At 39.4% G+C, this 15,871-nt stretch overlaps 1 pseudogene; it reads right to left on the bottom strand.

Annotated features, from left to right (window-relative positions):
* Positions 1 to 4,401: 4,401 nt before the first annotated feature.
* Positions 4,402 to 15,871, bottom strand: part of LOC101113546 (steroid transmembrane transporter SLC22A24-like) — a 39,817-nt pseudogene continuing 28,347 nt past the window's right edge.

The raw sequence follows: 15,871 nt of genomic DNA, 5'->3' as shown, positions 1-15,871 counted from the left end.
CTACCCTGTGCCATTGAGCTATATTTCTGTCTTTATGCTGGTACCACATACTGTTTTGATTACTCTAGCTCTGTAATACAGTCTGAAGTCAGGGAACCTGATTCTTTCAGCTACATTTTTCTTTCTCAAGATTTCTTTATCTATACAGACTCTTTTATGCTTCTATCACATTAAAATTTTTTCTTCTAGTCCTGTGAAAAATGCCATTGGTAATTTGATAGAGATTGCACTGAATCTGTAGATTGCCTTGGGTATTATAGTCATTTTGGCAATGCTATTCTTCCAATCCAGGAATATGGTATGTTTTTCCATCTGTTTGTGTTATCTTCAGTTTCTTTCATCAGTGTCTTACTGTTTTTGGAGTACAGGTTTTTGCCTCCTTAGTTAGGTTTATTCCTAGGTATTTCATTCTTTTTGATATGATGGTAAATGAGATTGCTTCTTTAATTTTTTCTGATCTTTCATTGTTAGTGTATAGGAATGCAAGAGATTTCTGTGTACTAATTTTGTATCCTGCAACTTTACTGAATTTATTGATGAGCTCTAGTAGTTTTCTGATAACATATTTAGTATTTTCTATGTATAGTATCATGTGATCTGCAAACAGTGACCATTTTACTTCTTCTTTTCCAATTTGGATTGCTTTTATTTCCTTTTCTACTCTGATCACAGTGGCATTTGCCTTATAAATTGAGGCACTCATATGTTAGGTGTATGGGACTTCCCAGGTGGCTCAGTGGTAAAGAATCCACCTGCCAATGCAAGAGACACGGGTTCAATCCCTGGGTTGGGAAGATCCGCTGGAGTAGGAAATGGCAACCATCTCCAGTATTCTTGCCTGGAGAATCCGATGGACAGAGGAGCCTGGTGGGCTACAGTCCATGAGGTTGACTGAGTGACTAATTGTTGTATTTTCTTCTTGGATTGATCCCTTGCTTATCTCTTGTAACAGTTTTTATTTTAAAGTCTATTTTGCCATACATCTTTGGAGAAATGTCTATGTAGTTCTTTGGCCTATTTTTTGATTGGGTAGTTTATTTTTCTGGAATTGAGTTGCATAAGCTGCTTGTATATTTTTGAGATTAGTTGTTTGTCAGTTGCTTCATTTGCTATTATTTTCTCCCATTCAGAAGGCTGTCTTTTCACCTTGCTTATATTTTCCTTTGTTGTGCAGAAGCTTTTAATTTTAATTAGATCCCATTTGTTTATTTTTGCTTTTATTTCCAGAATTCTGGGAGGTGGTTCATAGAGGATCCTGCTGTGATTTATGTCGGAGAGTGTTTTGCCTATGTTCTCCTCTAGGAGTTTTATAGTTTCTGGTCTTACATTTAGATCTTTAATCCATTTTGAGTTTATTTTCATGTGAGGTGTTAGAAAGTGATCTAGTTTCATTCTTTTACAAATGGTTGACCAGTTTTCCCAGCACCACTTGTTAAAGAGATTGTCTTTACTCCATTGTATATTCTTGCCTCCTTTGTCAAAGATAAGGTGTCCATATGTGTGTGGATTTATCTCTGGGCTTTCTATTTTGTTCCAGTGATCTATATTTCTGTCTTTGTGCCAGTACCATACTGTCTTGATGACTGTGGCTTTGTAACATGAATCCACCATGGGTGTACACGTGTTCCCTGATGTATGGCAAAACCAATACAATATTGTAAATAAATAAATTTATATTTAAAATACAATAAATTAATTAAAAATAAAAATAAATAAAGTATATTTTGTTTGCTATAAGTATTAGTATTCCACCTTTCTTTTTATTTCCATTTCCATGGAATACCTTTTCCCATCCCCTCATTTTCAGTCTGTACATGTCCCTAGACCTGAAGTAGGTCTCTTATAAACAGCATAGATATAGGTTAATTTTGAACTAAACATTCATCATAAAAAGTTAGAAACAGAAAAATTTACTTCATGAAAGCTCTTGGCAGTAGTAATACACATAGATACTAATGTTAATATTTTGACTAATACCTAGACGTTTCTTTTCCCCACAAGAATAGAGTCCTATTACATACTTTCATTGTTCCCTGCTTTCCTAACTTATGTTGTTTTCTTCCCCAGGAGAGACCTGGAACAGACCCTTCCCTAGAGCCTACAGAGGAAAGCATGGCCCTGCCAACAACTTGAGCCTCTAGAACTATGACACAAATGCATTTCTGTTGTTACAGTCACTCGGTTGGGGAGCTTTATTTATTATGAAAGCACTAGAAAACTAAGATACAATTTTTATTATTTTAAAATACCTTTTACTGGTTTCTTATTTTCCCTACCCTCAATATTTCTATTAGTTATGGTAGCAAAGTTGCCAAATCTTATAGAGGCAAACACAAGAATTATTGATTTCTTTATTATATTTCCTTTTTTTTTTCTAATCTAAAATATACTTTATTTTAGAGAGTGGTAAGTTCTATCGATATAATGAGTTAAGACGTTAAATGGAGAGTTATAACTGGCTGGGCTGTTGTAAATTGAGTGCTCAGGGAAGGCACTTAGAGGAGATGTTTCAGCTGACACATGAATCTTTCCTATCCAGGCATAAAGATCTGAAAATACATGCATTGTGTACTATTCATAATTTATTAGACATAAAAGTAAGTTTTGAGCTTTCTACATTTACAGTTTTGTTTTTTATACCTCCATTCAAAATAGATGAATGGGTTCCCTGGTGGCTCAGATGTTAAAGCATCTGCCTGCAATGCAGGAGACCTAGGTTCCACCCCTGGGTTGGGAAGATCTCCTGGAGAAGGAAATGGCAACCCACTCCAGTATTCTTGCCTGGAGAATCCCATGGAGGAGGAGCCTGGTAGGCTACAGTCCACACAGTTGCAAAGAGTCAGACACGACTGAGAGACTTCACTTTCAAAATAGATGAGAACTTTTTACCTGGCCTTTTTGTATGTATCATTTTATGCAAGTGGGACATTTAATATAATGAACACCCTTACTGTCTATGGTGGTGGTGGTGGTTTAGTCGCTAAGTTGTGTCAGACTCTTGTGACCCCATGGACTGTAGCCTGTCAGGCTCTTCCATCCATGGGATTTTCCAGGCAAGAGTACTGGAGTGGGTTGCCATTACCTTCTCTTTATTATATTTTCAAAGAGAGACTTTAACTCTGTGTGTCCTAACATTATTCCTTCACTAGAAATCTCATTTCTTTCCCATTTATATCCCAGGCTCTAATGGATCTGAGGATCATGAAATACCATCAGGAATATGTGTCTCTCATGAGGGCAGGTAGTATTTGCCCTTACAATAGAGCTAATTGTTGTCACTTCAGTACCAAAGCTACCAATGAGAACAGGGTAGAAGGGATCTCTGCAGTCTAGACTGGAACACACAGTGGGTATAAATGACCTTGCCACTCGTGAAGGTAATGGGCTGGGATGGGAGGATCCCAGGCAAGGCTCAGCCTCCCCAGCGATCTGAGGGACCCACTCAATGTGTTGCCTTTCTCACCCACAAGATTCAAAGCACACAGTCCCTCCAAGGGGGTGGTAGAAGGTTTACTCGCTTATTTTCCATATCCTGGATTGTGTCAAACAGAGTTATATTTCTTGTTTCAGGTAGGAGAAGGACAAGACCAGAAAAGATGGGACACAGTCCCTAGATGATCCAGGGTAAACTGCGTAGATACACTACTAGGGTCATCTAGAGGGGAGCCAGTGTTGCCGCAAACCAAGTTACCATCATATCTAATCCCACAGCTTTTGCCCTGACGCATAAACGATAACAGGCAATAATGCAGTAATAATACGCACATGAAACTTGTGATATTTTATTTTGACTTGATTATGGAAGGCAGAGGACTTCCCTGACATCTCAGCAGTAGAGAATCTGCATGCGGTGCAGGAGATGTGGGTTTGATTCCTGAATTGGGAAGATCCCCTGGAGAAGGAAATAGACCCACTTCTGTTTCTTTGCCTGGAGAGTCCCATGGACAGAGGAGCCTGGCATGCTACTAGACATGACTTAGTGACTAAACCATGGAAAACAATAAAACACAACTGTTAAATACATGGGTTTGGTGAAAAACACTTGTTTTTTTGAGATTTTGCTCTATGATTTTCTACCTGCCTTTCTCAGAGTCAAAGTGTATTAAGACCTACCATCATCATTTTAAACAGAAAGTTACACAGTGCACCTATTCTGACAAATAGCCTTAAAAAAATTAATGAGAGAACACATTAAAGTACTGCTCAGCACAGTACAAGGCACCAAGTCAGCTTTTTCAATAAACTTTGGTTATAATAGCTGTTAGTATATTGCTGCTATTACCATTACAAATGATTGTTTTCCAGTTAACTGATCTTATTGTGTATATTCCTGCAATAAGCTGCAATAGGCTGGGAAAGTCCTACTTTGTATACTGGCAGAGCACCCACAAACTCATGTACCTGAGCAGAGCGGGGATGAGTTCAACAAAGTGGACAGAAAGACTGGCAGCAGAAGCAGCGACACAGCAGATTCCCACACTTGCCAAAGTCACATGCAGGGTCTGCATTTCTGGAAACAGGAAGACCAAGAAGATTAAGAAATCTGAGCTGAATAATCAGCATCCACCAAATTCCATGAGGACAAAAGACACCTTATATGTTATTTGCATGTTTGAAACACGTAGAAAATTGTACAGTGTCATGGAGCATGGTGGGTGCTAAGTCACTTAAGTCATGCCTGATTCTTTGCGGACCCTATGGACCATAGCCCACCAGGTTCCTTTGCCCATGGGATTCTCTAGGCAAGAATAGAGAATTCTCGCTACGCCCTCCTCTAGGGGATCTTCCTGACCCAGAGGTCGAACTTGCATTTCTTATGTCTCCTGCATTGGCAGGTGGGTTCTTTACTACTAGTGCCACCTGGGAACCAGGTGATCCCTAGGGATCATGGAGTGATTGATAAATGGAGAAATGTAGAATTACTGATGTAGATGGTAAAAAGTACATAAAATTATCTGGATTAATTGCAGGAAATCTCTCTGCATATCGGATATGTGCCAGAGAAGGAGAAGAAAAAGTGAGTCTGGCAGAAATTTGCTCTTACTTATTCTGTCTGTTTGTGAGTGCTAAGTTGCTTCAGTCCTGTCCAACCCTTTGTGACCCTATGGACTGTAGCCCTCCAGGCTCTTCTATCCAAGGGATTCTCCAGGCAAGAATCCTGGAGTGGGTTGCCATTATTTGCAATATCCTTATTGTAGAAGGTAGGACTGCCATGCAGACAATTACTGAGTCTCAGGCTCAGCTCCAACCTTAAGAAACTTAAAATTAAAGTGCAGAATTTAAAGTGACCAGACATCCTGGTTTTCCTTGGAATTAGAAGGTTTTAGCAATGTGGGGTTTTCACTGATAAAGTTAGGAAAGTCCCAGGTGAACCTAAATGACTCAGTGAGCCTAGTGCAGGTACAGCATTGCCATGGGTGAGTAGGGCACCAGAGAGCAATAGAAGGACAGGGCTGGTCTGTCATTGGACAGGCTGAAGAGAAGCCAGATTTCCATGAATGTTACACACGTGGAAGCAAGAATGGAAACTTCTATACGGAGAAAAAAAAGTCAGAATTTGGAACCCCCTGAAAATGTTTCAGAGGAAGTTTTACAGTAATTAATCAAAATATTAAAATATTAATATATCATATTATTGAATTATAAATTACATTATATAAAATATATTATATAAAAATTAATATAATTATAGCTTTCTAATATAGGAGAGAATTCAATGGTAAGGGAATAAACCGCCATCATTAATGAGGAACAGAGTATACCCATCTCTAATGCTGTGAAGCACATTCCTTCATAGGGAGATGGTGAAGCAGAGTGCCCACTAAGGTTCTCGTAATCACTGCATGTCATCATTCTACTAATGTACAAAGTAACCCAACAGGGAATGGACAAGGATTTTAAACTGCTTAAATACTATCCCTACTATTCACTGGTGCATTCCTTGAAAAGGGGGGACTTTCTTTCATTTCCTGGAAGACCTCTGTAATATGCACTAGCTCTAGTCATGGTGACTTAACCCCACAGTCTCATGTGGATACATCAGAGATGGGGAAGTAGACCAGTCCTCAAAGATGGTAATTAAGAGCCCAAAGAGAGGGAGTGACTCTACTGTGTCCTCAACCTGAGGTATAATTGCAAGGCCTCACCTCTCTATGTTATTACCAGTGTGAATGGACAAAAGGCAAGTGAATAACAACTGTCCTAGAGGAAGTGTGAGGATGACATTGTACCAGTTTACAGATATTTTAGGATATGATGAAGTTAAATATGTGTATCAGCTGCCCCTTACTGACCTTTGGCTCTACCCTCAACAACTTACTAGCAGAATTTCTCATCAGTTTGGCTTGTGGGAATACTTAGCCTTTAATTAGGATCTCTCTTTACCGCTGGCTTCTGAAGGATGAGAAAAAGACACTTTCTTTCCCCAAAGTCCAGTCTTCTTTAATGTTGGGGCCACAAAGGTGTTGGGCAAAATGGTAAGTCCCACCAGGAACATGAACAGCATCTGGGTTGGTCAACAGCCCATATGATTCAGTGGTAAATATGCAAGGCTTCAGGCTGAGACAGTGGAAGTTCCAAAGATTACCTGGAACAAGAAAATATTGCTCCCAAAGAGCTGTAGATTCATAAAGATGCCAAGTGAAGGTATTGTGCTTCCTAATCTGTAGTGAACAGAAGAGGAAAGACACAAACCACAGGATTTAGAGCCCAGCTTTAGAGCTGCAGTCTATGATTGTATTGACACAGGCAGTCAATGGTCAAGCCTAAAGGATAAAGACCCAGCCTGTATAATATGTCATTTTAAGATTTTAATTATAAAGCTACCATAAATAATTATATGACAATAGTGAAAATGATACTCCTGTCATTCTTTGTCTGAGTCACTTAGTATAGAGTTGGCAGTGAAACAAAAGCATAACTTGATCAAGTCACCTATTGGATGGTGTATAGAAGTTGGAAATAGAAGGGTAAAACTTAGAGAAGGATTTCTTTCATAAGACTTGTTAATATGCTTTGAGTCCTCCCTTTCCTTCACCAACCTCAGTACTACAAACAAGTTCCTTTTTCGCAACTAGTGGTTGAAGCTGCAGAGATACTACTGTGTCCCCTTGGCCTGGGAGCACAGTGTCTGGTACCTAGCACAATTCTAGGGAATTTAAGTTCATGTCCGATTTCTTAGGGCCAAGAGAAATATAAGAATTCAGGCAAACAAACATGCATCAACTGTATGATATGAAAGGGAATCAAAAGTTCCCACTGGGGATCTACAATTTACCCAGGAAAGATCTAAGGGAAAGGAATCCACTTTAAAGATCTGCTACACCCAGAGAGAGCTAGACTTAGACATTTCAACAGAAGAAACACCACAGATCACAGCAGTCCCAAGAATGTAAGTCTTTTCTTGACCAATATCTCTACTCCCCACCCCCCATTCTTATTGTCTAAAGTAAGGAAATCTTAAGCTGATTGTCTAGATTAAGAAACCCATGTCTATAGCCCAGTGGGTAGATAAAAGATTGAAAAAGCACAATGCAGTTAAATCCAGAAGTTTTCTGCTAGCATATGCCTAGGAAGAGGTAAACTGTATAATTCAGTAGTTAATTTTTTAAAACTTGGTATTGGCTCTATATTGTCCTGTATGGGTTTTTTTAAAATAACACTTCAAAAATTCAGAATTAGATATAAAATGTTCCCCCAATCTCAAAATAAGTACTTATATCCCAAGAGATAATGTACATGATTTTCTACAGAAGCTCTAGTGCTAACATTCCAAATTGGAAACAAAAATCGACCAACAGAAGCTTTTAATTTTAATTAGGTCCCATTTGTTTATTTTTGCTTTTATTTCCAGTATTCTGGGAGGTGGGTCATAGAGGATTCTGCTGTGATTTATGCCAGAGCGTGTTTTGCCTATGTTGTCTTCTAGGAGTTTTAAGGAAACTATAAGCAAGGTGAAAAGACAGCCTTCAGAATGGGAGAAAATAATTGCAAATGAAGCAACTGACAAACAACTAATCTCAAAAATATACAAGCAACTCCTGAAGATCAATTCCAGGAAAATAAACGACCCAATCAAAAAATGGGCCAAAGAACTAAACAGACATTTCTTCAAAGAAGACATACAGATGGCTAACAAACACATGAAAAGATGCTCAACATCACTCATTATCAGAGAAATGCAAATCCAAACCACAATGAGGTACCATTTCACACCAGTCAGAATGGCTGTGATCCAAAAGTCTACAAGCAATAAATGCTGGCGAGGGTGTGGAGAAAAGGGAATCCTCCTACCCTGTTGGTGGGAATGCAAACTAGTACAGCCACTATGGAGAAGAATGTGGAGATTCCATAAAAAACTGGAAATAGAACTGCCTTATGACCCAGCAATTCCACTGCTGGGCATACACACCAAGGAAACCAGAATTGAAAGAACGTGTACCCCAGTGTTCATCGCAGCACTGTTTATAATAGCCAGGACATGGAAGCAACCTAGATGTCCATCAGCAGATGAATGGATAAGAAAGCAGTGGTACATATACACAATGGAGAATTACTCAGCTATTAAAAAAATGCATTTGAATCAGTTCTAATGAGGTGGATGAAACTGGAGCCGATTATACAGAGTGAAGTAAGCCAGAAAGAAAAACACCAATACAGTATACTAACATATATATATGGAATTTAGAAAGATGGTAATGATAACCCTCTATGCAAGACAGCAAAAGAGACACAGATGTATAGAACAGTCTTTCGGACTCTGTGGGAGAGGGAGAGGGTGGAATGATTTGGGAGAATGGCATTGAAACATGTATAATATCATATAAGAAATGAATCGCCAGTCTAGGTTCAATGCAGGGTGCAGGATGCTTGGGGCTGGTGCACTGGGATGACCCAGAGGGATGGTGTTGGGGGGGGGGGGATGTGGGAGGGGGGTTCGGGATTGGGAACACGTGTACACCCATGGTGGATTCATGTTAATGTGTGGCAAAACCAATACAATATTGTAAAGTAAAATAATAATAATAAATAAAATAAATAAATCTGTTCAAGGGTAAATAAAAAAGTCCACTAACATTGAAGTACATAAAAAAATTGTAATGTATTCATGTAATGGACACTAAAGCACTAGGAAAGAGAACAACCTCCTGTTACATGCAATAGAATGGGTGAATATTCATGAATAGGCATGAGGAGAGAGGGCCTGTCACAGAACTCTTTATCAATTTACACTACTTGATGGTCAAGATCAACAAATACTCAATTATAGTGAAGGAGGTCAGAATAGTTATTAATTTTTATTTTGCACAGGAGAAGGAAGTGAGGAAAGAGTCAGGCAGTGGTGGTGGTTGTTGCTGTATGGGGTAATTTGAGGGGAACCCCTGTGGAAACAGGATCTTTCTATCTCGATCTGCAGGCTGGTTACAGTTTTACATTTAGAAATATTGATTTGTTTATACTCATGATCTCATCCCCCTTCATGGATCACAGCCTTGTTGTGGTGAAGGAAGTTACATAACCCAATGAAGCTATGAGCCATGCCATGCAGGGCCACCCACGATGGATGGGTCATAGTGAAGAGTTTTGACAATATATGGTCCTCTGGAAGAGGAAATAGCAAACCACTCCAGTATTCTTGCCATGAGAATACCATGAACAGTATGAAAAGGCAAAAAAGTTTGACACCAGAAGATGAGCCCCCCTGGTTGGAAGGTGTCCAATATGCTACCAGTGAAGAGTGAGTAAAGGGCAATTACTCATAGCTCCAGAAAGAATGAAGCAGCTGGGCCAAAGTGGAAACAACACTCAGGTGTTGATGTGTCTGGTGGTGAAAGTAAAGTCTGATGCTGAAAAGAACAATATTGCATGGGAGCCTGGAATGTTAGGTCAAAAGATCAAGGTAAATTGGATGTGGTCAAGCAGGAGATGGCAAGAGTGAAGATCGACATCTTAGTAATCAGTGAACTAAAATGGATGGGAATGGGTGAATTTAATTCAGATGACCATTATATCAACTACCGTGTGCAAGAATCCCTTAGAAGAAATGGTGTAGCCTTCAGAGTCAACAAGAGTCTGAAAAGCATACTTTGGTGCAATCTCAAAAATGATAGAATGATCTCAGTTCACTTCCAAGGAAAATCATTCAACATTATACTAATCCAAGTCTATGCCTTAACTTCTGATGCCAAAGAAGCTGAAGTTGACTGGTTCTATGAAGACCTACAACATCTTCTAGAGCTAACACCTAAAAGATGTCCTTTTCATCATTGGGGATTTGAATGCAAAAGTAGGAAGTAAAGAGACACCAGGAACAGGCAAGTTTGGCCTTGGAAAGAAAAGTTATGACCAACCTAGATAGCATATTCAAAAGCAGAGACATTACTTTGCTGACTAAGGTCCATCTAGTCAAGGCTATGGTTTTTCCAGTAGTCATGTATGGATGTGAGAGTTGGACTGTGAAGAAGGCTGAGCGCCGAAGAATTGATGCTTTTGAACTGTGGTGTTGTAGAAGACTCTTGAGAGTCCCTTGGACTGCAAGGAAATCCAACCAGTCCATTCTGAAGGAGATCAACCCTGGGATTTCTTTGGTAGGAATGATGCTAAGGCTGAAACTCCAGTACTTTGGCCACCTCATGCAAAGAGTTGACTCATTGGAAAAGACTTTTTTGCTGGGAGGGATTGGGGGCAGGAGGAGAAGGGGACGACCGAGGATGAGATGGCTGGATGACATCACTGACTCGATGGATGCGAGTCTGAGTGAACTCCGGGAGTTGGTGATGGACAGGGAGGCCTGGCGTACTACTATTCATGGGGTCGCAAAGAGTCGGACACAACTGAGCAACTGAACTGAACTGAACTTGGCCTTGGAGTACAAAATGAAGCAGGGCAAAGGCTAATAGAGTTTTGTCAATGGAACATGCTAGTCCTACCGAATACCATTTTGCAACAACCCAAGATATGAGTCTACACAGAGACATACCAGATGGTCAATACCAAAATCATATTGTTTATGTTCTTTGCAGCTGAAGATGGAGAAGCTCTATAAAGTCAGCAAAATTAAGACCTAGAACTGACTGCACAAAAGTCAGACTTAAATCAAATAAAGTAGGGAAAATCAATAGGCATTTCAGGTATGACCTGAATCAAATCTCTTATGATTTTGCAATGGAGCTAACAAATAGGTGCAATGGATTAGGTCTGGTAAACAGAGTGCCCGAAGAACTATGAACAGAAGTTCATAACATTGTACAGGAGGAAGTGAATAAAAACCATTCCAAAGGGGAAAAAAAATGCAAGAAGACAAAGTGATTGTCTTAGGAGGCCTTACAATAGCTGAGAAAAGAAAAGTAAAAGGCAAGGAAGAACAGAAAAGATATACCAAACTTAATGCAGAGTTACAGAGAATATCAAAGAGAGATAAAGACTTCTTAAGTAAACACTGCAAAGAAATAGAGGAAAACAACAGAGATCTCTTTAAGAAAACTGGAGAATTAAAGATCTAAATGTAAGATCAGAAACTATAAAACTCCTAGAGGAGAACATAGGCAAAACACTCTCAGACATAAATCACAGCAGGATCCTCTATGATCCACCTCCCAGAATGCTGGAAATAAAAGCAAAAATAAACAAATGGGATCTAATTAAAATTAAAAGCTTCTGCACAACAAAGGAAAATATAAGCAAGGTGAAAAGACAGCCTTCTGAATGGGAGAAAATAATAGCAAATGAAGCAACTGACAAACAACTAATCTCAAAAATATACAAGCAACTTCTGCAGCTCAACTCCAGAAAAATAAACGACCCAATAAAAAAATGGGCCAAAGAACTAATAGACATTTCTCCAAAGAAGACATACGGATGGCTAACAAACACATGAAAAGATGCTCAACATCACTCATTATTAGAGAAATGCAAATCAAAACCACAATGAGGTACCACTTCACACCAGTCAGAATGGCTGCGATCCAAAAATCTGCAAGCAATAAATGCTGGAGAGGGTGTGGAGAAAGGGAACCCTCCTACACTGTTGGTGGGAATGCAAACTAGTACAGCCACTATGGAGAACAGTGTGGAGATTCCTTAAAAAATTGCAAATAGAACTACCTTATGACCCAGCAATCCCACTTCTGGGTATACACACCGAGGAAACCAGAATTGAAAGAGACACATGTACCCCAATGTTCATCGCAGCTCTGTTTATAATAGCCAGGACATGGAAACAACCTAGATGTCCATCAGCAGATGAATCGATAAGAAAGCTGTGGTACATATACACAATGGAGTATTACTCAGCCGTTAAAAAGAATTCGTTTGAATCAGTTCTGATGAGATGGATGAAACTGGAGCCGATTATACAGAGTGAAGTAAGCCAGAAAGAAAAACACCAATACAGTATACTAACACATATATATGGAATTTAGGAAGATGGCAATGACGACCCTGTATGCAAGACAGGGAAAGAGACACAGATGTGTATAACGGACTTTTGGACTCAGAGGGAGAGGGAGAGGGTGGGGTGATTTGGGAGAATGACATTCTAACATGTATACTATCATGTGAATTGAATCGCCAGTCTATGTCTGACGCAGGATGCAGCATGCTTGGGGCTGGTGCATGGGGATGACCCAGAAAGATGTTATGGGGAGGGAGGTGGGAGGGGGGTTCATGTTTGGGAATGCATGTAAGAATTAAAGATTTTAAAATTTAAAAAATAAAAAACTAAAAAGAAAAAAAAGAAAAAAAAAGTCTAAATAACCAAATTAAAAGACAAAAAAAACAAAAAAAACTGGAGATATCAAGGGAGCATTTCATGCAAGGATAGGCATTATAAAGGACAGAAACAATAAGGACCTGAAAGAATCAGAAGAGATTAAGAAGAAATTGCAAGAACACACAGAGGAACCATACAAAAAAGGTCTTAATGACCCAGATAACTGTAATGGTGTGGTCTCTTATCTAGAGCCAAACATTCTGGAGTGTGAGGTCAAGTTGGCCCTATGAGGCATCACTATGAACAAAGCTAGTGGAGGTGATAGAATTCCAGCAAAGCTATTTCAAATCCTAAAAGATGATGCTGTTAAAGTGCTGCACTCAATATGTCAGCAAATTTGGAAAACACAGCAGTGGCCAAAGGACTGGAAAAGGTCAGTTTTCATTCCAATCCCAATGAAAAACAACACCAAAAATGTTCAAACTGCCACATAATTGTGCTCATTTCACATGCTAGTGAGGTTATGTTAAAAATCCTTCAAGCTAGGCTTTAGCAGCACATGAACCAAGAACTTTCAGATGTACCACCTGGGTCTCAAAGAGGCAGAAATCAATTGCCAACATTTGGTTGATTATGGAGGAAGCAAGGGAGTTCCAGAAAAACATCTACCTCTCCTTCATTGATTATGCTAAAGCCTTTGACTGTGGGGATCACAACAAACTGTGGAAAATTCTTACAGAGATGAGAGTACCAGATCACTTTACCTGCCTCTTAAGAAACTTGTACACAGGTCAAGAAGCAACAGTTAGAACTGGACATGGAAAAATTGATTGGTTCCAAACTGGGAAAGGAGTACGACAAGGTTGTATATAGTCACCTTGCTTATTTAACTTATATGCAGAATACATTATGCTAATTGCAGTGCTGGATGAATCACAAACTGGAATCATGGTTGCCTGAAGAAATACTGACAACCTAATATGCAGATGATACCATTCTAATGGCAGAAAGTAAGGAGGAACTAAAGAGTCTTGACGAGGGTAAAGAGGAGAGTGAAAAAGCTGGCTTGAAACTCAACATGAAAAAACTAAGATTATGGCATCTGGTCCCATCACTTCATGGCAAGTAGAAAGAGAAAAATGGAAGCAGTGACAGATTTTCTTTTCTTGGGCTCCAAAATCACTGCAGATGGTGAAATCAAAAGATGTTTGCTCCCTGGAAGGAAAGCTATGACAAACCTATACAGAATATTAAAAAGCAGAGACATCATTTTGCCAACATTAGGTTTCTATGATCAAAGCTGTGGTTTTTCCAGTGATGATATACGGATGTGACAGTTGGAATAAAAGGAAGCTGAACACTGAAAAACTGATGCTTTTCAATTGTGGTGCTGGAGAAGACTCTTGAGAGTCCATCGGACTTCAAGGAGATCAAATGAGACAGTTCTAAAGGAAATCAACCATGAATATGTACTGGAAGGACCGTTGCTGAAGCTCCAATACTTCGGCCACATGATGTGGAGAGTCGACTCATTGGAAAAGACCCTAATTCTGGGAAAGACTGAAGGTAAAAGGAGAGGGGGATGACAGAGGATGAGATGGTTAGATAGCATCACTGACTCAATGGACATGAATTTTAGCAAACTCCAAGAGTTAGTGGAGGACAGAAGAGCCTGGAGTGCTGCAGTCCATGGGGTCACAAAGCGTTGGACACAATTTAGCAACTAAACAACAATTTGATCTCTTCATATTACAGTTTGCAAAGTTTTCTCCTATTTTGGTCAATATTGAAATCAGATTGATTATATTCTTTGCAGCCAAAGATGGAGAAGCTCTATACAGTCAGCAAAAACAAGACTGGGAGCTGACTGTGGCTCAGATCATGAACTCCTTATTGCCAAATTCAGACTTAAATTGAAGAAAATAGGAAAAACCACTAGACCATTCAGGTATGACCTACATCATACAGAAAAGAGCTATATAAAAAAGATCTTCATGACCCAGATATCCACGATGATGTGATCACTCACTCACCTTGAGCCAGACATTCTGCAATGTGAAGTCAAGTGGGCCTTAGAAAGCATCACTACAAAGAAAGCTAGTGGAGGTGGGAATTCCAGTTGAGCTATTTCAAATCCTAAAAGATGATGCTGTGAAAGTGCTGCATTCAATATGGCAGCAAATTTGGAAAACTCAGCAGTGGCCAAAGTGGAAAAGGTCAGTTTTCATTCCAATCCCAAAGAAAGGCAATGCCAAAGAATGCTCAAACTACTGCATGATTGCACTCATCTCACACACTAGTAAAGTAGTGCTCAAAATTCTCCAAGCCAGGCTTCAACAGTACATAAACTCTGAACTTCCAGATGTTCAATCTGGATTTAGAAAAGGCAGAGGAACCAGAGATCAAATTGCCAACATCTTCTGGATTATCGAACAAGCAAGAGAGTTCCAAAAACATCTACTTCTGTTTTATTGACTATGCCAAAGCCTTTGACTGTGTGGATCACAACAAACTGTGGAAAATTCTGAAAGAGATGGGAATACCAGACCACTTGACCTGCCTCCTGAGAAATCTGTATGCAGATCAGGAAACAACAGTTAGAACTGCATATGGAACAACAGACTGGTTCCAAATCGGGAGAGGAATACGTCAAAGCTGTATATTGTCACCCTCTTATTTAACTTATATGCAGAGTACATCATGAGAAACACTGGACTGGAAGAAACACAAGCTGGAATCAAGATTGCCAGGAGAAATATCAATGACTCACATATGCAGATGACACCACACTTATGGCAGAAAGTGAAGAACTAAAGAGCCTCATGATGAAAATGAAAGAGGAGAGTTAAAAAGTTGGCTTAGAACTCAACATTCAAAAAACTAAGATCATGGCATCCGGTCCCATCACTTCATGGCAAATAGACAGGCAAACAGTAGAAACAGTGAGAGACTTTATTTTGGGGGACTCCAAAGTCACTACAGATCGTGACTGAAGCCATGAAGTTAAAAGACACTTGCTCCCTGGAAGAAAATCTATGACCAATCTAGACAGAATATTTAAAAAGCAAAGATATCACACTTTGCCAACAAAAATCCATCTAGTCAAAGCTATGGTTTTTTCCAGGAGTCATGTATGGATGTGAGTTGAACTATGAAGAAAGC

Source organism: Ovis aries, chromosome 21 (assembly GCF_016772045.2).
Source record: "Ovis aries strain OAR_USU_Benz2616 breed Rambouillet chromosome 21, ARS-UI_Ramb_v3.0, whole genome shotgun sequence".
Lineage (NCBI taxonomy): Eukaryota > Metazoa > Chordata > Mammalia > Artiodactyla > Bovidae > Ovis > Ovis aries.
Note: the sequence above shows the minus strand (reverse complement) of the source record. Positions and strands in the feature narration are given on the sequence as shown.